The sequence below is a fragment of the Meles meles genome, chromosome 11 (genome assembly GCF_922984935.1).
Source record: "Meles meles chromosome 11, mMelMel3.1 paternal haplotype, whole genome shotgun sequence".
NCBI classification, from domain to species: Eukaryota; Metazoa; Chordata; class Mammalia; order Carnivora; family Mustelidae; genus Meles; species Meles meles.
The window spans coordinates 22,196,203-22,220,603 of record NC_060076.1 but is presented as its reverse complement, the minus strand read 5'-3'; the positions used below and the strand labels follow the sequence as shown (position 1 = coordinate 22,220,603).

Genomic DNA, 24,401 nt, shown 5'->3' with positions numbered 1-24,401 from the left:
AGGAAGATAATAATTTTTCACCTTCATAGACTCTCAAAGGTTAAAAAAGAAAAATTTAATCTCAGGTATGCACGAACCACAAGCCAGGATGTAAAGCCATAAGGATCTGCTCAGGAAAGTCCTAACCTTTGCCCACCTGTCCATGTGGCCAAGAGGGGCACTAGCTGTGTCATCCCATGAGCCTGGCCTTACAGTACAGGCAAGGACGTAAGTACCTGGAGTTCTCCTGCATTTAGCTGGAACCTGTCAGGCTAAATTAGCTTGATGGCACGGGGTCATCAGGTCTTTGAACATTAAACAGCCAGAGCAAAGTCGAAAATAAAAAGTACAGAGTCACAGAATATGACAAGATGATTAGTGCAAACCAATTCCAAGTCCTGTAGACAACGTTGCATTAGCTTCACGCATACGACACAGTGATTCAACTCCTGTCTAGGCTCGGCTCTGCTCACAAGGGTAGCTACCATCTGGCACCACACAACGCCATTCCAGTATCACTGACTATATTCCCTGTGCTGGGCCTTTTATTCCCATGACTTACTCATTCCTTAACTGGAAGCCCATATCTCCCACTACCCGCCCCCCACGCACGTTGCCCATCCCCCAACCTCCTTCTCTCTGGCAACCACCAGTTTGTTCTCTGAATTTATAGAGCCAATTCTGCTTTTTTTTTTTCCATTTGTTCTTTAGATCTGCTTCTGCATGAAATCAAGGCACTTGTCTTTCTCAGTCTGACCAAGGCCTCTGTTTTAAGACAAGGACGTAAAGGCCTGGAAAGTGTGGGTACAATCAAAGGCCCCACGGACAGTGGTGACAAAACTGGCATTTGACTCCTGATCTTGCATCTGTCTCTTTTAGTCTCAAACTTACTAATTTCCAATTTAAAATATTAAAAAAAACAAAAACAAAAACAAAAACCTCTTCATGTAGATTTAGAAAAGGTGAGGGGAGAACCCTAAATATCCTACTATGGAGAAAAAAAAAATCTTCACAGCAATAATTCCTAATTCCATTCTTGGAAACAAACAAAAAAAGCCACTGAGAAGCTATGAAACACTCACCCAGTCGTGTGGTCCTCACTTACCAAAACTTAATTTCAGTGTTTAACTTTCTTCCAAATTATGCATACCTACTAAATTGGTAATAACACTATATAAGTATTTTTTAATCCAACCAAAACTACACCTATGTATCCAGGCAGGGCTTTATACAGTTCCTAATGCAGAACAAACCTTTAATAAATACCAGCTGTTTTTAGCAATACACAAAATTGCTATAACATATACTTACCTATCTCCCCAAAATAGCCTTTCTATTCCCACCTGAATTTCGTTAAGTGGGGGAAGAAAAGTCACAAATAGGAAGGCCCACTAAGTATCACAAAAAATTGCCAACTCATCAGACCAAAAGGCCCGCCTTCCATCCGTCATTCACTTCTAGTACTCTATTTCCCTTCTATTACTCAATTCTTCCATGACTCTACAGTCCCATGTGCACACAACCCACCACAGCCCTGCAGCGTTAACCCCTTCTCACTCTGCAGATCTAATCAAATGTCACTTCCCCGGGGAAATCCTGATTCACCCCAAAGTCAGGTAAGATTCCCCGTTCAATCTCTATTGAAACTCCCTGTTCTTTTTCCCTTCTAATACTCACCATATTTTGTAAGCATATATTTGAATGATCATTTGGTCAACAGCCTCCTTCCCACTAGACTCCGTGCTTCATGCCTCCAGTGATAATGACTGCTTTATGCACCACTTCATTCCCAGCTACCAGCACAGGAACTGGTACTGTACACAATAAAGACATGTTGAATAGTGAATGGCCCTAATTCCACATAGAACAGCAAAAGACCAGATCACGGTTTTCAAAATTTCTGAGTTATAACGAGCACTTTTTAATGAAAATGAACAGACCATAATAGAAAATATAGGAACAAAAAGTGTTACAGTTTTTAGTTTATAGTTAAGCTGCATGAAACTTGTCTTATTCATATATATAACCATTGCTAACCTTGGGACATGGTTAAAAAAAAAAAAAAGTTGAAGGCCACTAAACCAGATATCCCAATAAACTCCTCCCAACTTCCCATTAAAATGCTCAAGAAGGTGCATAAAATGGCAAAAATCAGTAACAGTACTAGAACAAAAAGGGGAAGCCCAAAATCAAGCCATTATTTCTACTACACTCTTTGAAAGATGGATATGCAGCACATTCTTAGACCACATAAATCTGAAAGATACACACTGTATCTTTTGAACTTCAACAGGACAGGTACTCTGATGAATACAGGAAAAATCCTGAGTCTAACTCAGGAATGCGGAAGGTGCCATTGGCCAGATAAATATGAGGACATCCCCAGACTACACCGGAGACACCTTTCGAGCCAGCTAAAGCAAGGGGTCTCATGGTCCCAAGAGCTAACAAGGGTCAAAACAGGCAGATACAAAATATAGTGGCAGATTTTATTATAGAATAGAAGACAAAAATCTGGTCTATTCTTACAATTTAGGAAGTAAACCATACATAAATTTACATATAAATGTATAATGGAAATTGGAAAGGGGAAAGAAGGCAAGAATCACTAAGGCATGCTAAATTCTTTGTTGTGCAGAGGAGTGGGATCAACGTAATTTAGTTCTTTGACTTTGAGAACCAGAGAAACCCAGGTTTAGGAATGTATTTGGAAAAGAGAGGCAATCACTTGTAAAACTGAAAACTAGACTTCACCAATTCAAATACTATGGGTGTACTGAGCCAACAATGCTCAGAAAGAGAAAATGAAGGCAGAAAGCATAATATTAGATTGAACCACACAAAACCTGCCATTTTTGTAGGTCAGGAGCAACCAACTATCATCAAGTTCACATGACAAACTATCGACAATGACAATAGTAAAAGCTAACACATTCAGTGTGCCAAACATTTTTAAACTATTAATGCAGGATTTGTGTGTTGTTTCTTTACAAATAGAAATCTGTAGGCTTAAAGACATTATGTAATTTATGTAAGCCCAAATGACTAAATATATTGGTGGGGAAAGGCAAGCTAGTACTTCATACTGAAGCCATGGTATCTTTCATAACAAAGAGAAAAAAAGTTAAGGGTAAGAATTAGGTTCAAACATGTTGGTTGTAACAATAAACATAAAGACCATACATTTCCTATAAGAGGTATATTAAAACAAAATCCAACTAAATGTTCATAGGCAAAAATATATTAGATAAAATGACACTGAAAGTTTAAAATCAGAAAGGATGAGTGAAGTCTTTTCAGACAAAGACAAAAAGCAGATTGGTAATATATTAATATAATATAATCCTCTGTGTATGTGGGAAAAAGTAGTAGCTCCAAATGTACAGAGGATTATTTTTTATTAATAAATACTTCATAAAGGCCCAATAGGAATCTGTATTTAATATTATGCTAACACACAGAAAATGCTATAAAGAAATAGACAAAAGCCCATTTGTAGAGACTAAAGGCCCATTATCAGTCTATGACAGCTCCAGTACAGAACCAGGGCATAGAAAATGTGAATAATGTTATAATGGCTGAATTAATAAACCTATCTGTACTTGTCACATAGAGAAAATCCTGCATTTTCCAAGCATCACAAAACCCCCAACTGACCAGAAAGCGAAACTGTACAGAACTCATTTAGTTATATGATAAAAGACGTTTATGCCAAAGTTTACATGTATACAATAAAGCAATAATTGGCCACGTCATATTGAGCCACCAGTAGCATTCCTGATGAAGTCAGGTATTAGCAAGAATGTTTACTGTGCCTGTGTTGTTTTACATTTTCACAGCGTTTTTCTGAGCACAGAACAGAATTTAAGCTAGGTTCATTAAAAATATTGCTACTTTCAGATTGAAAATTCCTCCTCCCTCAATGACAGGCAAAATTAGCAAAAATACTGCTGATAATGCAAAATTACTGCAAATGAAGTACTGTATATCAAAAAATCCAAAGCTGATCAATCCCCACCCTTATATAACTTCATCATTTAAAACAAATGACTTAATTTCCACTCAAGAAGTGAGGCTCAGACTTTTTGCTCATTTTACTAATTTTTCCCAATCAAATCACCCCTTCCTTTTCTCTATCAAGGTCTCTTCTCTTCACATCCTCACCTCCCAGTTTCACTTAACTCATCTTCCCAGCCTCAGTATAAACACCACTTTCTCCAAGAAACTCTTCCCACCCTCCCAAAGCTGGTCTCCCTGCTATACTCTTCCAGGACACCCTGCTTTTCTCAATCATTCCAATCACACTGTGGGTTACTTGTTCAAGGCTGCCTCCCTCCCTAGACTGTACATCCCAAGCACTCAAGGTTATGGTCTATATATAACATGCTCAGTATATTAATTTTTAATTTAAAAAATGTCTGTTCAAAAGACTTTCTTCAGAAAATCTGAGTTCTACTATGTGCCAGGTACTGTACTAAGCACTGGGAACAGAGCAGTAAGAAAGAAAAATTTAAAAATACCACTTTCCCTCACTTAGGAAGTCAAAAGACAATACAGTGGAGGAAAAAAGAAATATCAGGCATGTCGATAAATGGGAAAGGTCATACAATTTTAAATGAAGTCATTAGGGCAGACTGCACTAAGAAGGTGGCATTTGAGTCGAGACCTGAAAATGGAAAGAGAGCAAGCATACAGATACCAGGGAACAGAGAGCTGCCGGCAGAAGCCACAGTCCACTGTGTAGTTAAGCTCGCCCACAGAGACGACTGAGAAGAAGGCTGGGGCTCTGGGAACACCAGCACCTGAAGATGGCAGAGAAGTCAAGCAAGCAGAGATGGGAAATAATGAAACATGTTACATATTAAACATTGTGACTACCAGGTTGTCACTGGAAATTAAACATGATTTTAATGGCATGTGTACTTAGGACACAACACGGGATGCTACCGACTATTCGGGAAGATCAAATATTCGAAAAACTGCAAGAAATGATCCTAAAATGGAAGGAGGAAGTGATTCTTGAGGAACAGCACTATGGCTGAGTCTCCTGTAATTTCCAGATGCTAAAAGCAGCCCACACTGTTTTTACTATCAAATGGAAAGGAGTATAATTTTAAAGATTTATTTATTTGACAGACAGAGATCACAAGTAGGCAGAGAGGCAGGAAGAGAGAGAGGAAGGGAAGCAGGCTCCCTGCGGAGCAGAGAGCCCGATGTGGGGCTCGATTCCAGGACCCTGGGATCATGACGTGAGCCAAAGGCGGAGGCTGTAACCCACTGAGCCACCCAGGCGCCCCAGGAGTGTAATTTTAAAGAATTGTGATGGCCTAGAGAGAAGAATGACTAAGAACAGATTTGTCCTTGTCCTAGCTCACATTCAGGAAGCCATGGAAATACACTGCTAATTAGAAAAGTTTGGTTTTTTTTCTTGACCAATAGCAAAGTTGTACTGTATCCTATTTTTACCTTAATCAGCCAATGGAAGCTTACATGTACTAGACCAGATTTTATAAATCCCCATGACAAACCTGTTGGGGTTTCTACATCTGGTTTTTTGGCTAGGGGGAGTTTCCAGAGTTTCACTGAGTTTCTCAGCTTGTCTTTTATTGTAGCAATGACTGTAATAGCAATTTCACTGCTGTGAGTCCCGTGGTAAATTAAAACTATATTTTGCAATTCCTCTCAGCCCCCAAACTATCACTGGTGTTCTGATTAGTTTCAGAGTTGTCTTTTCCTTTGCCAAAATGAATTGGTCGGGAACTTTCATGCACCCAAAGGGACATTGAGCTGGGACTTCTTCCTCTGTATGATCCCAGGACTGCCTCATCAAGAGAAGCTATTGTGAGCACCCAGTGAATGTGTGATACAGCCTGTAAGACTATTTCAACCACCTGCTAGAAAGAAAAACACCCTGAAGAATCAAAATACATCTTGTCCTTGTTAAAACACCAAGTATGGGGTGCCTGAGTGGCTCAGTGGGTTAAGCCTCTGCCTTCAGCTCAGGTCATGATCCCAGGGTCCTGGGATTGAGCCCAGCATCGGGCTCCCTGCTCAGCGGGGAGCCTGTTTCTCCCTCTCCCTCTGCCTACTTCTGGTCTCTCTTGCTCTGCCAAATAAATAAATAAAAATATTTTTTTAAAAAACCACCAAGAATATTGAGGGTGAGGGTCCTTTCACAATGTATGTGTACATCCAATCATCACATTGTACACTTTAAATATCTTAACATTTTCTGTCAATTATACCTCAATAAAGCTGGGGGAGGGCATTTTGTATATTGAAAAAAACATGAGTATATACACCACTCTTCTCACTCTAAAAGTGCTCTTCAGCTTATCCCATAAATGTCACTGGCATTTACTCTGACATATAACAATTTCTCCCCAATAGTGCCAAGCTCTGACTTCTCAGTCAAGCTTCAAACTCAAATTCCAGCTACCAGCTGAAAATTTTTGCCTAAACCGACATGCCTCACTGGAAGAATTCTTATACTGTCACGTCCCCTCTGCTAATGGCATCGACAAGCCCTTTTTTTTTTTTTTTTGGCCCCCAGTGACTTTGCCCCCTTCTCTTGGCACTGCAAGATTGACGCAAAGCATCCCATCATTCTGCCACAAACCCTAACCAGTCACTCACACGCAGTCCCTGGGCCTTCTACGATTCCATGTGGAATGAGCTGCTCAGCCAGCCTGTGCACAGAGGCCAGAATTCTGCTGCAAATCCTTCCTCTCCTCCAAGGCAGAGTTCTTCTCTCTATCCTCAGACGCTCAGGCAGCACTTGGTTTAAACCTCAGTTTCAAGTATTCATCATTATCTGCCTGATCTTGGGCATCTGTTTCCATGGTTCTCCATCTTTATGAGCTACTTGAGAGCAGGAACCATACTTCCTGGGTGTATTTTTTTTTATTATTATTATTATCATTTTTTACTTTAGTGTCCTGAGCCAAGCATGAGGACTTAACCACGGAAGTGCTCCAGGACCAGGATTTCGGCCGCATGAAGCTGAATTGGCTAGGTCTCAGAGAAAGTGACAAGGGAACCAGATTCTGTTGAATTTGAAAGTCAGTTATCCTGCCCTAGCCTTTGAACTTTTAGGTCTCTGTGTCGACGTCAAGGAGAGCAAGCAGTTCTGCATGGAACTACAATATAATACTGAATACAGAATGAATGCCTCATTTTCTTGACGGGACAATAACCCCTCTTCCAACAAATCACAGCCCAAGATGGCAAAGCAGCTCCTTCACAAAAGGCAATTCTGTTTCAGCTAGGAGTCTCCCTTAGCAAGGGCCCACCACCCTTGCCGTCTGATTACTGACTTCGAAGAGGGTCCTTGCTTAATACCGGCACCATGAAACCTGCCATGGATAAGGAGCTCCACCTATCTTCTCTGGGGGCATGCTCGCTGGGCCTACCGCAAACGTCTTGTTTTCCACCTAACAAAAGGTTTGCAGATGCCAGAGTCATGCTCCCCAAGGCCCCTCCTCCCCTCACGGGACACCCAGATGAAGCAGAGTCTTGTGAGAATAACATTCTTTGCAATGCTCTTTGTTGTCTCGGTTGTCACGCAGCTGGAAATAGTTCTCTTGCTCCCTGTTCCTAACAGCCAGACGTCCATCTCTGATAGAAGCATCATGGAGTAACACCATGGAGTAACATCATGGAGGCTCAGGAGAGCCTCACGTGCTCCTGGGACTTCAAGCATTTGAGCCCTGACAGCAGCCTCCATGACAAACAGAGGCAGGGCCGAGCGTGTGCACACAGACACACGGGTACTTGGTTATCTATAAACAGACCTGCACACACACATAGAAATATGTACACACATGACCAGTTTGTAGATCTGTACGAGCCGAAGCACAAGTGTGGAAGGCTTGGGACCAACTGTTGACGAAGAAGCTACATTTAAGGCTAAAGGGGCTGAGGGAGGGTATTGTGTTTACTTTAGACACATCTGTACTGTTTGGATCATTACAAAATCCACATCTTTTTATAAATGGATGCAGCTACCTTCTTCTGGTTAGAACACTTTCTACTGTGTTCACTCCCTCTGGGATCGAAACCAGTGAAATGCATTAATAGCAACGTTCGGAGGTAGTGTGGCCTCAAAAGAACTCTGACTCTCCAGAGAACACTAGATTTGGATTATTCTAGTAAAGCATAAAAGGAATATAGAAACTTAAACACACATTGGGTCAAAATTGATATCTAAAATGAGAGTGTCTGGGTGGCTCAGTCCGTTAAGCCTCTGCCTTTGGCTCAGGTCACAGTCTCAGGGTCCTGGGATCCAGCCCCGTGTCAGGCTCCCTGCTCAACGTGGAAGTCTGCTTCTCCCTCTGCCCTCCCACTTGCTCATGCTTGCACTCTTTCTCTCTCTCAAATGCACACATCTTCAAAAAAATAAAAATTAAAATATTCAAAATGAGATGGAAGCAAGTCAAGGTTACAGGTAAGACACAGCTGCACCTGGCTTTACAACTGACACAAACAGGTAAATCTCAGCAAAACATCTCAAGTTTATAAGCTGACGATGAGAATACCAGGCTCTGTGTCCTCCTGTTTACGAGGGAAAGGCTAACTTACCTGGAGCCACCGCCACTCAAATGGAAGAGTAATTCCACAATCATGCTCCATATCTGAAGCATTTCAAAAGAACTTCCATTAAAATAGTATGACAGAGGGGCGCCTGGGTGGCTCAGTGGGTTAAAGCCTCTGCCTTCGGCTCAGGTCGTGATCCCAGGGTCCTGGGATCGAGCCCCGCATCGGGCTCTCTGCTCCGCAGGGAGCCTGCTTCCTCCTCTCTCTCTCTGCCTGCCTCTCTGCCTAGTTGTGACTTCTGTCTGTCAAATGGATAAAATATTAAAAACAAAAAAATAAATAAAATAAAATAGTATGACAGAATGAGAACTCCCTGAAAGGGAACCTTATACATCGTGTTTTCTACTGTGTCCCAGTAGATGGCAGGTGTGCAACCAATACCCACTGACTGTGGAACAAATAAATGAACGGATGAAAGCTTAAGGGACAAGTAAATGAAAACTAGAATTAGCAAGCAGATAATGCAGGTCTTAGTCCCATTTTACAGATGTAAAAAGAGAGAAACATTGACTTAATGCAATAATAGTAAATCTACTTGCTACAAATACAAAGTCTTTTGATTCCCTCTATCTTGATCCCCTTTTCCTCTTTTAGGTTCCTTGATTTCTCTCCTGGGGTCTTTCCAAATCCTGATCCTCCAGCAGCCTTCACTGACCCTGATCCCCACCACCACCACCACCACCACACCCTTGCAGGTCGGGTGTCCCTGCTCGGTGCTCCCACACTGCCCAGCACTCATCTCCCTCCTCACACGTGCTACACGGAATCCGTGTAACAGATTACACGGAATCTGTTGACATGTCTGTACCTCCTGGAGGACTCCCAGCACCGACCACCTAGCACAATGCTTCTTACACAGCAGGCAGTCACTTCAGTGCTGCTAGAGTTGGAGAGAACTGGTCTCCTCTGCCCCTGGATCATTTCTCCTTCCAAAGAGCCAGGAATAACCTTCTGTTAGCGCAGAATTTCAGGATGAAGGCCGTTTACAGGCTGGTCAAGGAGAACCACTTAAACACAGACAAAGAAAACCGAGGATGACAGATTTACATGAAACCAAATCTAATCCATTGTTTTGATATTTAAGGAAATGGATAAAGGGAAACTTGCTACAAAGAAGTGGTTCACAGGAGCACCCTCGTAGGCGTAGGCACCTATGATGGCTGTAATGAACAAAATTCCCTTCAACGGTTTCAACCTGGGAAATCCCACCCCCCCCAGAGAGACCCATGCCCAGGTGTTATGGGTCAAACTTTCTTTTTCTCTTTTAGAGAAACAGGCTGGTTTTGAATTTCTTTTCCCTTATCTCCATATTAAATACAACAAACAGGGCCGGCTCTAGCTCATTCAGGCTTATACATGTTTGTTTTCGCACTGAAGTTAAGAGTCTGCCCTGTCATTCTAGCACTTTTTCAAAAACAGTACTACAAAAAAAAAAAAAAAAATTATAATCTAGATCCATGCACACAGTACAACAGTCCTCTTTCATTTCTGAAAGAAATTTGAATTTTACATGAACTTCAAGGTTCATGTTTCTATAGCGACAATCAGGTGACAGGAGCTAACATCAAAGTGGTAGGACAATCTGCTTTGCCCCATCTCCGTAAGTCAGTAACAACAATGCTACGGTGAAATCATACTAACCTGCAGGGGAAAATGTCAGGGCATTTAAACAAAATCACAATCACCACCACCCTCTCTTACTTCCCTCCCTAAAAACTGAAGAAACAAAGTATCCTTCTAAGAAACAGTACACTAACCCCGGGTTCCTTCAAGTTAACTAATTAAACACACCAAAGCCTGGTTCCCTTGTAAAAGGTAAAACTGGTGGAAGGATCCTTCATTCACATTGTTTCCAGAAGACAGTAAAAAGCAGCTGACCCAATCTCCTTTTATTAAGGCTCTTGGGTACCCCAGCATCTCCAGATTCAAGGCATTAGAAGACTTAGCCACACCAGCTCCACCTGCGACATATAGCTGAAAAGCCACCCACTCCTACCTGTGACATGGAGGCACTGTGGGAGGAGAAGAAACAGACAGACCAGCCCCAAAGAGATTCTTCCTATCTGAGAGGTTATGAATGAGACACCATAGCTCTGGAGATTTAGGGAGGAAAAAAAAACAGGAGGGAATAAAATGATTGGAAAGGAGATTCTTAAAGAAGTATTAATCTATACCCTGAAGCTACTTCTATTGGAATTATGTTTAAAGAATTTTTTGGGTTGGGTCAGCCCTCACTGCAGTCCCCAAAGTATTGCTCTCTCCCACCTCCTCCCTGGATCCTTTCCTCCTCCCCTTTACGAGGCCATTAGCCCCATTTCAAAACTAATAATAATTCTTTCTCTTCTGCACGACAAATATCCAACCGCTGTGGTTAAACACTATGTATAAGATAAACAGGGTCAAGAATGCTGGTTGCCATCAGAGTCATGTTTAAATTAGCATTAACTAGCAGGCCCTTTCCTAAACAAAACAAAATGCTTTCTTGGTCAGCTCTGGGCCTGGAGAGTGATTTTAACTCACACGCTCAAAAGGCTTCTCAAACACCATTAATTTCTGCTCAATGAAATTTCTCAGAAGACCACTATCAGTTTGGGAGGACTGTGGAGGAAGAAATTACGTATCATTTATTCCATCATTTTTATATAATCTGGATGAGATGGCAGCAGTGCCCGAAAATTCACTCGCCATGAGTTACAATGAAAAGCAAAGGAATCAAAGCTCAGTCCTTTCACACATTTCACCTCTCACGATGCCCCAGTAGGCGTCACCATTGTCTTTTGGCATTTGGGGGGTTAATGCCTAGTCCTTCCCAACCCCACACAGCACAACTTCTTAAAATAACATCCAAGGTCCCCTCTAATTTACCGCCTAGTCCCTTTCCAGCCTTCAATACCCCGGACTCCAACTGTATCTTCATTCTCCACCATTCATCTTTTAAGAGATGCCTCCATTTAAGGATCCTTCAAGGCCCTTCTATGAAGTCTTCCCCAGAGTCATAAGTTCATTTTCCATTCCCGAGCATGCCAAGGGTTCTTGGGTTCTACAGCTGTCACCTAGTTATGCAAGCCAGCTACTATGTTGGCTGCATGTTTCCCCTCTGCAAAGACGCTCCTTCTAAAGCCTCCTTTTTAGCATCTTTGTGTCTCTCTCTGTAGGAGGAATTCAATAACCGCTTATTCAATTACAATCTTCTCCTTTTTTCCCAACCTTCTAAGGCATCCGTAATAGTTCCCCACGTGATCTTTTAAGTAATAACACAAAAGGGATGGAGGGAGGGGCAGGATATGTAAAAACAAGAAACCAAATAGTATGATGCTGAGTTAACAAGGCCAGAGCAAACTTTGAGACTTTAAACCAAGAGCTTATGTTCCCAGTTTTACTACATCACACTTCATTTTTAAAATAAATCATGTTCCTCAAGTGTGTATGCATATGGGTACAAAAAAAGAACCCTTAAAAAAAGACCAGCCACACATTAAGCACCGACATTAAAATCCTGACCTTAAACTAAATTTTAACTGTTATTTGTTGAACACTTGGAGCTTCCCACTGAAAATGATACAGTGTATTCTGCCCAGAGTGCAACTTTCTTTACTAAACATTTGAAATAAGATTCTTGACCCTAAAAATCACAAACTTAAAGACTGAATATCATTATGTAGCAAAAAAAACTTAGCAAGTGAGAGCTTCACTTTCTTTGAATTTCCCAGTCTAACAGAGCAGATTCAATAAGGCCTTGAAAAATCCATGGTATAATTTTTTTTTTTAATGAAACGTCTGTTTGGTAAATATTAGCTTCAAACAAAAATAGAAGTTTCCAAACACAAGTTGTTGAAAGAGCTGCCCTTCCCATCTCTATATTTTTCCCCGTCTTTCACAGGGATACTGAGATCCTCTGACTGAGTGTCCACGGCACTGGGCAGCCAAGAGCCTGAGACAGTGGGGCAAATGGGAAGCTGGCCAGCTCCCATGACAGAGACTACCCTCACATCACATCCCTTTTAAGGCTGAACAAGTTCACTCACTGTAAGAGAATAATGGAAGACTGAGTGGGTGTGGGGGGAGTATTATTGATGCCCTTGTGGAGGAGGAAAGAAAAAACAGAGGAACACCAACCCCCCAGGTCAAGGTTCTATCCCTACCCACCCCTCCAGGCATCTCTTACTGCAGGGTTTTTTTGTTTTTTTTTTTTTCTACCTTTCATCCTGTTGCCCTCTCACTTCCCTTCTGGAATAACCCATTCACACTTTACTCTCCTCGTACTGTTCCAGCAAAGGAGAACCAGCCGCCAGGTTCTAATTACTTGGGGGAGCTGGGAAGAACAGCGAAGATCATTAAATCCATCCATTCTCCAGATGAGTACCAGGAGGTGAAGGAAAAGATGACCTGACTGGCTGGGGTGGCGCCGCTAGGGGACGCGGTGAGCATACAGGCTCAGATGAGAACAACCCACTCTTCCCGCCTGGCCCTGCATTCGGCCGGTGCCTTCCCCCTACGCACTACCTCTTTCCCTTGTTATTCAGCTTCTTTATCCTCAAATTAAACAGTGTGAAGTAAAACACAGACTTAACACACTTAACAGTGCTAATCGTTATTCACAGTTTTGCATTCGAGGCAAATTTGCTCACTCCTACCAGATTTAGAGAACCAAGGACAGAAAACAACTAGATGGTAGAGTGTGTGTGTGTGAGAGAGAGAGAGACAGAATGCAATTTAGCTCAGTCCAAACCATGAGGACGTCAGTATACACCCTTTTCCTTCGGGCCTACTCTTCTATTTGACAAGGGAATCGCTTCGTAGAATTTAAAAGGTTTCCCCGTGCAGTCTCCCTTTAACCAGAACCGCAGGCTTTGAATCACAGAGCTCTGGCTTCACAGTTACGCTTATGTTGGGCAAACAACACTTATGCAAATAAGTGAAAAACACGTACTGTTAGAGCCTGAAGGAATAGAGGATTTTATCCTAATAAGAGCAGTTACAAGTTTCCGATATTCAAGTTTGCAAATGTGCACCTACGCCAATGGGAATCGGTGAAACTTTAACAAGGGAGCACTCTCTGAAAACCCACATTTACGAAAAACCCAGAGATTTCAACAAACAAGAAAATAAAGAGAAGTAGCGACAGAGAGCAACAATCTCGAGCCCCAGACCGATGGCAGCAACAAGTCCTGGATGCCGTCATACCTCACACACCAAAGGCCAAATGGCAGCAAAGAAAAAACAAGAATAAAATTTAAATCCATTCATAACAAACTAGTCCTACACAAACCAAACGAGCCTGTCGGTTTCAAAACCACCAACTCTAAGCCAGGTCCCTCCTTTGCCTTCAATTTCCCAGTTACTTGCTGAGCGTGTTTGTTAGGCGGCTGCACCGAAACTAAGTTGAAAGTCCGCAGCTGGGGAGAGACTAAGGAGTCGCCCGAGAGAAGCAAGTGGTGCGGGAGCTCCGCGCTGCGGGGCGCGGGATATCCCGGCGATCCACGTCCACCCCGACCCGGCTTTGGGGTAATTTCGAGTCCTCCACCCCCTGCAAGCCTTCTCGCGCTCCCACCCAGACCCAGGTAACCCGAGGCCACCTACGTGTCACTTGGGCGGGTCCGGGACGCAAAACGCGGCACCCAGCGCGGTCCCCGGGGCGCACTGACCTGGCCGGGGGGACACGAAAGGGCCGGCAGCCCGGGCGGCTGCGGCAACTTCCCTCCCGGGGCTCGGTCAACTGGTTGGCGGCGGAGGCCAGGAGAGCCTCGCCTCCCGCAGGCCAGCTCTCAAGCGCGCACGCCCACCCACAGCCGACCCAGGCGAGCGCGCGCGCGCGCACACACACTTACACTCGCTCGCACACTCGCACGCACAGCCACAAAGCCTGTCTGCCCCGGGACAGTGCGAGCCGGGCGCGCCGTGCGGCGACGCGGCGGCCACTGGCTCCGCGCCCTGTCCCCCGCCCGGCGCCGCGCCCGCCCCTTTACCTGCGCCCACCGCCGGCCCCCGGGCTGGCCCCCAGCTGCGCGCTCGCTCTCCGCTGCCGGCGCCCGGCCCTCCGCCCGCCCCCTCGGCGGTCGCGCGGAACGGGGCCGCCCCCTGCGCCCACCCCCCGGGGAAGCCGGGGAGGGCTCCGCGGCGCCGGCGCCCAGGCCGCCCAAGATCCGGGCAGCGCTCCGCAGCGGACGGAGGAGTCGCACCGGGGAGCGCCAGCCGCCGCTGGAGCCGCCTGCTCGCGCTTTGGCGCGCGGGCCGGGGCGGCGGGGGAGGGGGCGCCGAGGGAGAGCCGGGGCCGCGGCGCGGACGCCAGCCTCCTTTCTTCCTCCGCCTTCTTTCTTTTCTGCCGGCTCCACGTAGCACCAGTCAGCAACTCCCGCACCCCCGACTCCCTCCCCCTGGCCCGCTCCCTCACCTGGCGTGACGCCCCCGGAGCCCCGACCCTCGGCGCGCCCCCTCCCCCATCATGGCGACCTCCGGGCATCGGCCGCTGGGCGGGGGCGGAGGGGCGCCGAAGCCTCCCGTCACGGTTTCACTCCCGCCCCCTCCGCAGCCCCCCGTGACCCACGGTCTGGGAGACCCGCGGCCGCCGGCTCGGATGCTCGCCCCTCCCGCGCTCACCTCAGCGCCCGCCAGCTTGCTGGGCTGGGGGGGCTCCCTCGCACCGCGCGTTTTCATTTTGTCGCTCTCCTCTTCCCCCTCGAAAAGCTCTGGGAAACATCGCGGGCCCGCAAAACCCCTGAAGTCTGGGCCTCTCTCGTAGTTCAGCTTCTCAACTTTGCAGAAGACGCAAAGTTTCTCCCGGCACAGTCTGTAACCCGAGGCTGCAAAGAGCCGAGAGTCGACTTTTCGGCTAGAAAGGTGCACGCGTTTCTGTGTCTGAGTTTTCCGCTGACTCGATCTGCAGACCACAGCAAGTGGGACTGTGCTCCCCTAGATCTCCGGAGCCGGGATTACACGCTTCTCTTCCGCTTTCCCAGTCAAACTTTCAGGGCAAACTACCAGTTGCAGGAGAGTGATTAAGGGCGGGGAATGCACACCTGGAGGTGTGGGCGGGAGCGGCGCCGGACTGAGGCCTGGGGATCGAGCTCTGGAAGGTGGTAACCACAGGGGATCGCCCTGGTCCTGTATCAACACCTGCTCCCTCGGGGGCTTTCCAGCCGCGCCACCTCCCACCCACCTCCCGCTTCCCACCCTTAGCTTCCCAGGATTTCCGCAGCTGGGGCACTTCTCTGCCCCCTCGCTCCGCTGCCCAAGCCGGCACGTCTCAAAAGTAGCTGTTGAGGAGTAAAAGCTGAGGGCTCTCTCTTCTGAAAGAACACAGAAGAGACTGGGACAGCGGTGTGGCATGGGGACTCGCTCGGCGGGACGGTAACTGCGTCGGAGGAAGAAACGCAGAACCGAGATTGGAGGGCTGCACTGGTGGGAGTCGCTCGGTAATCTCCGGCTTTCCGAAAGGAGAGGCCCCTTTAAACCGCAGTGGGCGGGGGGGGAAGACTTCTCAGAAGGGATGGAAACTTTTCTAGATACAAGTGAGGTATGCTTCTACTAGGACCTGACCAGCTCCTGCCCGCGACTGCTTAGAACTTGACCGTGTTGGCCTGTGGTTTTCACAGGATGCGCAGGGCTAAGACCTGTCCGCTAGTCAGTTACTACCTAAAGCGGTTTCTTTTTAAAAAAAAATAATCTTTCAGGGGCGCCTGGGTGGCTCAGTGGGTTAAAGTCTCTGCCTTCGTCTCAGGTCATGATCCCAGGGTCGAAGGATCGAGCCCAGCATCAGGCTCTCTGCTTAGCAGGGAGCCTGCTTCCTCCTCTCTCTCTGCCTGCCTCTCTGCCTACTTGTGATCTGTCAAATAAATAAATAAAATATTTTTAAAATAAAAAATAATCTTTCAAATCCTCTTCCTTTAAAAATATGTGTGTATGTACATATATGTGTATGTGTGTACATATGTATATATGTATACATGTGTGTGTATATATATATATATTTTATTTTTTTTAAAGAACTCTCTACACCCCATTTGAGGCTTGAACCTACAACCCGGAGGCGGAGACCCAGGCTATACGGACTGAGCCAGCCCAGCGCCGCTTTCTAAAAAAACCATACATTCCACTTTCTCTCCTTTCCTACCAATTTACAATTTATTTTACAATAATCCACTTAGAATGTGAAAAATTAGAAATGATAATAAATGCACGGTGCCAATATGTTCATTACAGTATAGAAATGTATGTACACACTCTTTGTTTCAAATGAGAGGCATTTATCTTACACTCAAAAAATATATTGGACAAATAGGACCATATCCACTATAAAGTCTAAGTATGATACAATGTATATATTGCTAAGAAGAGAAGAATATATGCCGAAAGGGTTTTCTTTTCAACCATAGCTCTACACAACTCAGAAAATCACTTAGCTAATTTTCTTTTTTTTCCCAAAGATTTTATTTATTTATTTGACAGAGATCACAAGTAGGCAGAGAGAGAGAGAGAGAGAGGAGGAAGCAGGCTCCCCGCCGAGCAGAGGGCCCGATTCGGGGCTCGATCCCAGGACTCTGGGATCATGACCTGAGCGGAAGGCAGAGGCTTAACCCACTGAGCTACCCAGGTGCCCCACACTTAGCTAATTTTCATGTCTCCTGATTACACACTCCTTATTTACTACTAGATTTCTCAATGCCAAAACTTTACTATCTAGTGAAAAGAATATTCTACATTTTATTTAAAATAGTAAAAGTATGATATTAATTTTATCAATAAGCATTAAGGTTATTTAATTTAAACAAGTATTTCAATGTTTAGCCCCTCCTCATAAGTCAAAGTGTAAATGAGTTGCTTTCTTACCACTGCCTTTGAATATTTTTTAATATACTGATTCTCCCTTACCATCTTAAGGAATATTGCTGCTTGTGTTTTGATTATATATTAACTGCCTTAATATATAACTGCCTACTCTGTTGTCCTAACATCCAATTGGGGAGCTCTATCCACATAAGACATATATATATATTCAAGAATTCTAAGTTATTTGCTGCACAATACTTTATTTCCTCTTTATTTGGTCTACTGTGGCCTACAATGCAAGGTCAGCCTGGACAGACTTGTCTTTTGGACAAGTGTAGACCTGTCTGAATAAGACTGCTCTACAACCAGCTTCAGGACAATAACTTTCAAATCAAATGTAAGCTGTATACCACGTGTAAAGGGGAGTGAGAAAATGAAATCCAAAACAGAACTCAGCTCAGCACAGAGATTAATTCATCAAAACTAGTACTGTGTTCCAAATAAGCCAGTTTTCTCCTCCGTAAAATGGGATAATAATACCAGCATAGTCTATTTTACTGGATTCTGAGTAGTCTTTATCAAAGTAAGGTAATATATTTGAACAGTCTTCTTAAAACATTGAATGTTTTCAATATTGGAACACTAATGTTTCAACAGAGATGAAGGATACCGTGATACACTTTCTTCAGTGCTTTTACCTGCCTGTGGCCCCCTTGCCATTCAGGACATTCCCTCTCCTGGATAGTCATCCAAACGCTTTCTGCTCTAACCTTTCTCTCATATCCTCTGCCAAGCAGTGTTTCTCTAGATCTGTTTCTTCAAATGACTTCAGCAGAGCCAAAGACTCAAAGACAGCTGGTGCTGTCAAATGTGAGAAAAAAATATTTTCAGCAAAATGAAGACAATTTTAATGAGGAGTATTTCAAGTACAGTTTACACTATTATCTCAAAGGATACTACAGACTTAGTTGGATTACTAATGTTATCTAACTAGGGGTCCAAGAGTTAAAACTGACGAAGCACTTAGGATGGAAAAATTGGCTGTCACTGCGTTAGGCTCTATCATCTGTTCAGAAAGGAACTGCTGGTCGGGCCAGTTCTTGGCCTCCCCACGTTCCCTTTCGTCTGGCAAAAAATGTTTGAAATTTTCTACGAGAGTAATCAAAACTATCAACAGAAAGATCTGTTGGGAACTTTCCCTCTGGTCTGTTAATGTAGAGACTGGTGCAAAAAAATATATTTCGGTGAAACAATACCCTGAGAGAACACAGCTGGCTGGGAAAGTTCTTCAGGTGCCTCTGGAGCATAGGTTTCTTCCTTCTTTAAATGGGGTGTTTTGTGCCATTCTGGTGTTTTTCCTTTGGCCAGAAAGAAATCATTCTCCTTAGGAAAACTTTCTATTTTAAAAGACCAGCGGCAGATGTGGGTGAGGCAGCCCAATTTAGGGTTTTTTTTGTTTTTTTTCCTACAAATGCTCTTGACGGTAGAAGTAGCTTAGGGAGACTCCAGGAATGGGGAGGAGAAGTTGGGGTTGTGTGCACAGCAGCCATGTGGGAGGGCAATGAAATGGAAACCCTCAATGGCGTGCCTCTGTGCTCACCTGCTTCTCATCACATATTTCTGCCCGAAAAAATCTAGCTCGTCTGCAACAGATCAAGGACTAGCAATTCCCTTCCTATCATCTTCCTTAGCCAAGTGAAAAGGCTTTGCTAGAAAAAAAATGGAGGGAAAAAAAAAAGAAAATGAAGACCAAAAAACTTGTGTCACATGTATAATTTTAGAGTTAACAAGACACCTATATACAAAGGAACCACAGAAAGGGTCATAAAACAAAAATCAAACAAAAATAGCTAAATTGGGGGCGCCTGGGTGGCTCAGTGGGTTAAAGCCTCTGCCTTCGGCTCGGGTCATGATCCCGGGGTCCTGGGATCGAGCCCCACGTCGGGCTCTCTGCTCCGCAGAGAGCCTGCTTCCTCCTCTCTCTCTCTCTTTGCCTGCTTCTCTGCCTACTTGTGATCTCTGTCTGTCACATAAATAAATAAAATATTTAAAAAAAATAGCTAAATTGCTAGTAAAATGAATAGTGGAGGAAAAAAAAAGACTATGGATGAGATTATAATTATAGTTTCAGCAGAATTTTTTAATACTAAGAGTAGTATAGTCATATATCCCTTCTGAACATTAAAAACTTAGCTAAAATAAATACTTCTTAGCAAAATATAAATTTACAAAACCAGTTGGTTCAAAAAAATTTATAACATGAATGTATCTATAATCGTTAAATAAATTGAATTTGCATTTCTAAATTTACCTGCAAGAAAGCTCAAGGATTTAGTGGGAAAGATTTATGAAACCTTTGTAGACGATCTCTATTCAAATGGTTTCAAAGATTAGAAAAAGATGGAAAGCATCTTGATGATGTTATGAACTAATAAAATCTTGATACCAAAATCAGAAAGGGGGAAAAAAAAAGGAAAAAGGAAAATTATTGGCCAAATCTCAAAAGGCATTAAAAAACATTATTCCTGGGACGCCTGGGTGGCTCAGTTGGTTAAGCGGCTGCCTTCAGCTCAGGTCATGATCCCAGCGTCCTGGGATTGAGTCCCACATCGGTCTCCTTGCTCGGCGGGGAGCCTGCTTTGCCCTCTGACTCTGCCTGCTACTCTGTCTGCCTGTGCTCACTCTCTCTCTCTCTCTCTGACTAATAAATAAATAAAATCTTAAAAAAATATATTATTCCTACATGCAACATTATCAAGCCCAGTTCAGCAATGGGTTTTAAAAATATATTTCATCAGATTAATATCGTAATGTAACAATGACTTAATATTAGAAAATATAATTTGTCATTTTTTTTATCTTAGCAAACTAAGAAAGGAAGGAATTTCATGCACACAATAAAGAGTTGCTACCAACAACCTAATTCTAGAAACATTATTCTTAATTTTAATTCATTAAACACTTTTCTATTAAAGTCAGCAACACAAGGACAGATTACCATTTTACCATTTCTACTCAACATTGTACTGAAGCCCCTTGCCTATAACATACACACACACAGAAATGAGAAGCTATAAAGGTCAGAAAATGAGAAAATATGATTTATAGATGATGTGGTTATCTGCTAAGAAATTCAAGCAAATCTAATAAAGTAATAGAACAAATAAGAGAGTTTAACAACATTGTTGGATAAAAGGTCAATATACAAAGAAATTACAGCCCATTCGAGATGATAAATTCTTAAAGGTTGTACTCATAATAGAAACCAATCTTTATTATAACTTGAATAAAAATTCATAGAAAGGTAATGTTTCTGTGGAGAAAATTATAAAGATTTACTGAAATACAGAGAAAGGCCTAAATAAACATAGAGATAAATCATGTTCAGAGATAAGACTCCATGACCACAAACCAGTCTACTCCAAACTGTAATACAGGGTCTTTCGTAGACTTTGACAAAGTGATTCCAGAATTCATGTAGAATTGGAAGAGGCCAAGAATGACCAAGACAATTCTGAAGAAGCATAGGGAAGAAAAACTTTCCCTTCAGATACCAAAAGCTTCATATTGTAATAATGTGGTGTTGGTGCAGTGATTGGTAAATAAATTAATGAACAAGAAAAGCAGGTTCAGAAACAGAACCACAAGGACCTGCAGGGTCTATTATGTCATTCAATAATCTAATGAAAGAGAATAGTAGGTTCAGAAACAACCATTCATATAAATATAAGTCAACACAAATTAGTAAATCAAAGATGAACTGTTTAGTTAATGATGCTGAGATAATTAGCACTCTCTTCATATGTTTTTTAAGATGGGACCCCTACCTCACACTGTAAACAAAAGTAAGTTCTTAATGATTTTAAAAACAAGGCAACACCGCAGATTTTTAGAAGATCTTCATCATTTCAGGGTACAAAAGAATTTCTTACACGAGGTACAAAAAGCACAAACCATAAAAAGAGTCTTCTCTTTTCTTAAAAAAAAAAAAAGACTGATTCTAATATGCTGGATTCTTGTGAGTTCTGGTGGTTGATATGATGTCTGCTTCAAGCCCTGCAATGATTATTCCAAGGGATATGAACAGCACTGTGTCACCCTGGGAAAAAGTGGGGTGCAGGGTTTTCCCAAGTCATGTGTATTTTGTCATCTGTTGTTTTGCTTTCATAGTCTACTATATATTATATTTGTATGTATATAATATATAGTATATATATAGCACATAATATATACTATATATTCTAGGGCAAAGTGAAAACAGCAGTACAAGAGGCTCAAACATATTTGGGTATAGACCCCTTTCAGAACCTAATCAAAGCTGTGAAACTTCTCTACAGATGAATGTAGAGTATAAATCTTGTAGCAGAGGCCTTTGACTACAATAATATCCTTTCTTGACTTCTTGGGTACCAGCTAGACCAGATTTCCCAGCTTCTCTTATAGGTATTTGAGGCCACAGAGCTGAGTTCTCTCCAGTAGAATGTGAGCATAAGTGACTTCTGCCTAGTCTAGGAATACCTATAAAATTCTCCCACATGTGCTTCCTTATGATCTTTGTCCCTTTGGGTTGACTGGGATGGTGATGCCCACACCAACCTTGGAGCCATGGGTTGAAGACAATGGGCAGCCATAAGTCCTGAGGCCTTAGTTTCCATATAAGGGAGAGCCTATCTACTGATGTGGACACTCTCTCTGGACTTTTGCCTGAGAAAGACATTTATTGTTCTTTGAACCAGTAAATTTTGGGATCTGTTGGTTAACTTGGCTTAACTAATGTATATACCTACATGCATTTTGACTACAATCTCAGCAGGTCAATGACACTGTGGATTGATCTGAGAAAAGGAGAAATTCTGATGTACTGCCTTCTGGAGTGGGCATCACCAAAAATGGGCAAGTTAGAGACGGTACACCTTTTTGCAAACTCTGCTTGAATAAGCACTGATTACATTTAACTGAATGGCTCCACCAACATATATTCTGCCAAAAACAGAGACAGGATAAATTCCAAAGGTTTTAAAAAAAATGGACATGAATGGAAGAACCCACTCATGTGAACCTCATTTTACCTTAATTACCTCTTTAAAGGCCCTATCTCCAAATACAGTAATATTCTGTGGGTTAGTACTTCAAAAAAAATTGGGGGGAGATACAATTCAGTGCAAAACACTGACTAAGGTTGGAGTTCTTATCCATGATTGCTAAGAACCCTTGGCCAACTCATGTGGGCACCTTGGAAAGATTACAAACCTTATATACAATGTAACCACAACCATGGGAGGATTACTATGCAGACAAGAAGTAACTTAGCAGGGGCGCCTGGGTGGCTCAGTGGGTTGAGCCTCTGCCTTCGGTTCAGGTCATGGTCTCAGGGTCCTGGGATCGAGCCCCACATCGAGCCCCACATCAGGCTCTCTGCTCAGCGGGGAGCCTGCTTACCCCTCTCCCTCTGCCTGCCTCTTTGCCTACTTGTGATCTCTCTGTCAAATAAATGAAATCTAAAAATAAAAAATAAAAAAAAGTAACTTCACAGAAGTAACTTCACAGAAGTTGTGCTAATTGCACAATTAGCACATATTAATTAACTTAATATGGTGCTAATTTGCACCATAGAGATGGACTATCAGGAGTTTGAAACAGTAACACAAAACACTTTAAAACTCCTGGGATGATGTAGTATGATCAGAAGGAAAGAAGTATAGCAAAAGAGCCTTGACAGAATGTGCTGATGAGGTTAACTTATGTTTAATTTCCAAGGAAAGATCTAGAACATCTATGAAAAGTTATTTGTAAAACCCATTTCTGGGACTTTAAGTTTCTGAAAGGTTAACAACAATAACCATAACTTCCCAGAGCGAGATTGGCACTGACTTATAGAAGTTTAGACCTAGAGAACCTGGACTTGACCCATTTGGCATAGGTTTTGGCAAGTGTAAATTATATTCAGTATCATAATCTATTCCAAAATGAAGTTGAATGAACATGATCCTCCCCATTCCATAATTCTTCTGACTGGTAAAAGAGAGGGAAGAGGTGGAACTTCTACACTTCTCCACAAGTAGGAATGCTGACCCAGCCTTTGTCAACAGCACAATGGACACAAGAATGAAGTGGCCACCATGGCGGAGAGGAAGGCTATAGACTCCCACTTACCAAAGCTGACCTCACGGATGTTCCTTCTAAATATCCAAACTGCCAGCTACAGAGACCTACTCAAAGCCCAAGTATGGATGTAAGCAAGGACCGACTCTGAGCAACTAGTACAGACCATTTCTTGAGAAGACCGACTGGCAACTTAGTGCAAGTTGACTAGGTTGAGCCTCTTCCGTAGAAGGATTCTCGTTCATTTCCACAGGAATAAACATCAATTCTGCATATGGTGTTGCTGTTCCTGGCATCAGGGTCTCAGTCAGCATCACTATCCAGATCTTATGAAATGCCTGATCCACAGGCATGGAATCACATGCAACATTCAACCAAGGCATTTAGTTTACAGTGAAGAGGATACATCATGTGGTCTTATCACATAAAGCCCCTCCCAGAAGCTTCCTGTGGAGGGATGGAGAAGCTGCTAAAAAACACAGCTGAAGTACCAACTTGGAGGCAGGACCTTTCAAGGATGGGGAACTCCTTTCAGGATGCAATATATGCATTGGATCAGAGACCTATTTAGGTGATAATTTATCATCAACAGGAAAAATACACAGGTCCCTGAAACTAGAGGGCACAAGAAGGAACCGCTACCACCACTGTCCATGACCCATTGTGGGACTTGGGTCTTCTCTCCCTATAATTCTGAGATCTACAAGGTGGAGGGTCTGTACTCTTACCAGGGCTAAAAGTCTCAAAGCAAAAGTCCCAGTGAACTACAAGCTGTAGTTTCTGCCTGGGCAGTGTGTGAACCTGGGGTGTCAAGACCAGAAGACAAGGTGTTGTGGCTATGAACAGATGAACACAGCAACTAAAAAGGAACATGGTTACCCAGGACACAGAGCCCAGAGGAATGAGGGTTTAAGTCCCACCATGAGGTGTTTTACCAAGACTGGCAGACATGTTACCTG

The 24,401-nt window shown here is 43.3% G+C and overlaps 1 protein-coding gene across 5 annotated transcripts in view; it reads right to left on the bottom strand.

The window, feature by feature from the left end:
* LPAR1 (lysophosphatidic acid receptor 1) overlaps nt 1–15,751 on the bottom strand; it is a 140,510-nt gene extending 124,759 nt beyond the window's left edge. The window contains exon 1 of one of the 5 annotated variants that reach the window (XM_046023480.1): nt 15,172–15,751. The gene's annotated coding sequence lies outside the window, so the exon portion shown is untranslated. Of the gene's footprint in view, nt 1–14,154; nt 14,397–14,540; nt 15,143–15,171 lie in introns of those variants that run through there. The other 4 variants (XM_046023485.1, XM_046023483.1, XM_046023481.1 and 1 more) reach the window with 4 other exon arrangements.
* Nucleotides 15,752–24,401: the final 8,650 nt, after the last annotated feature.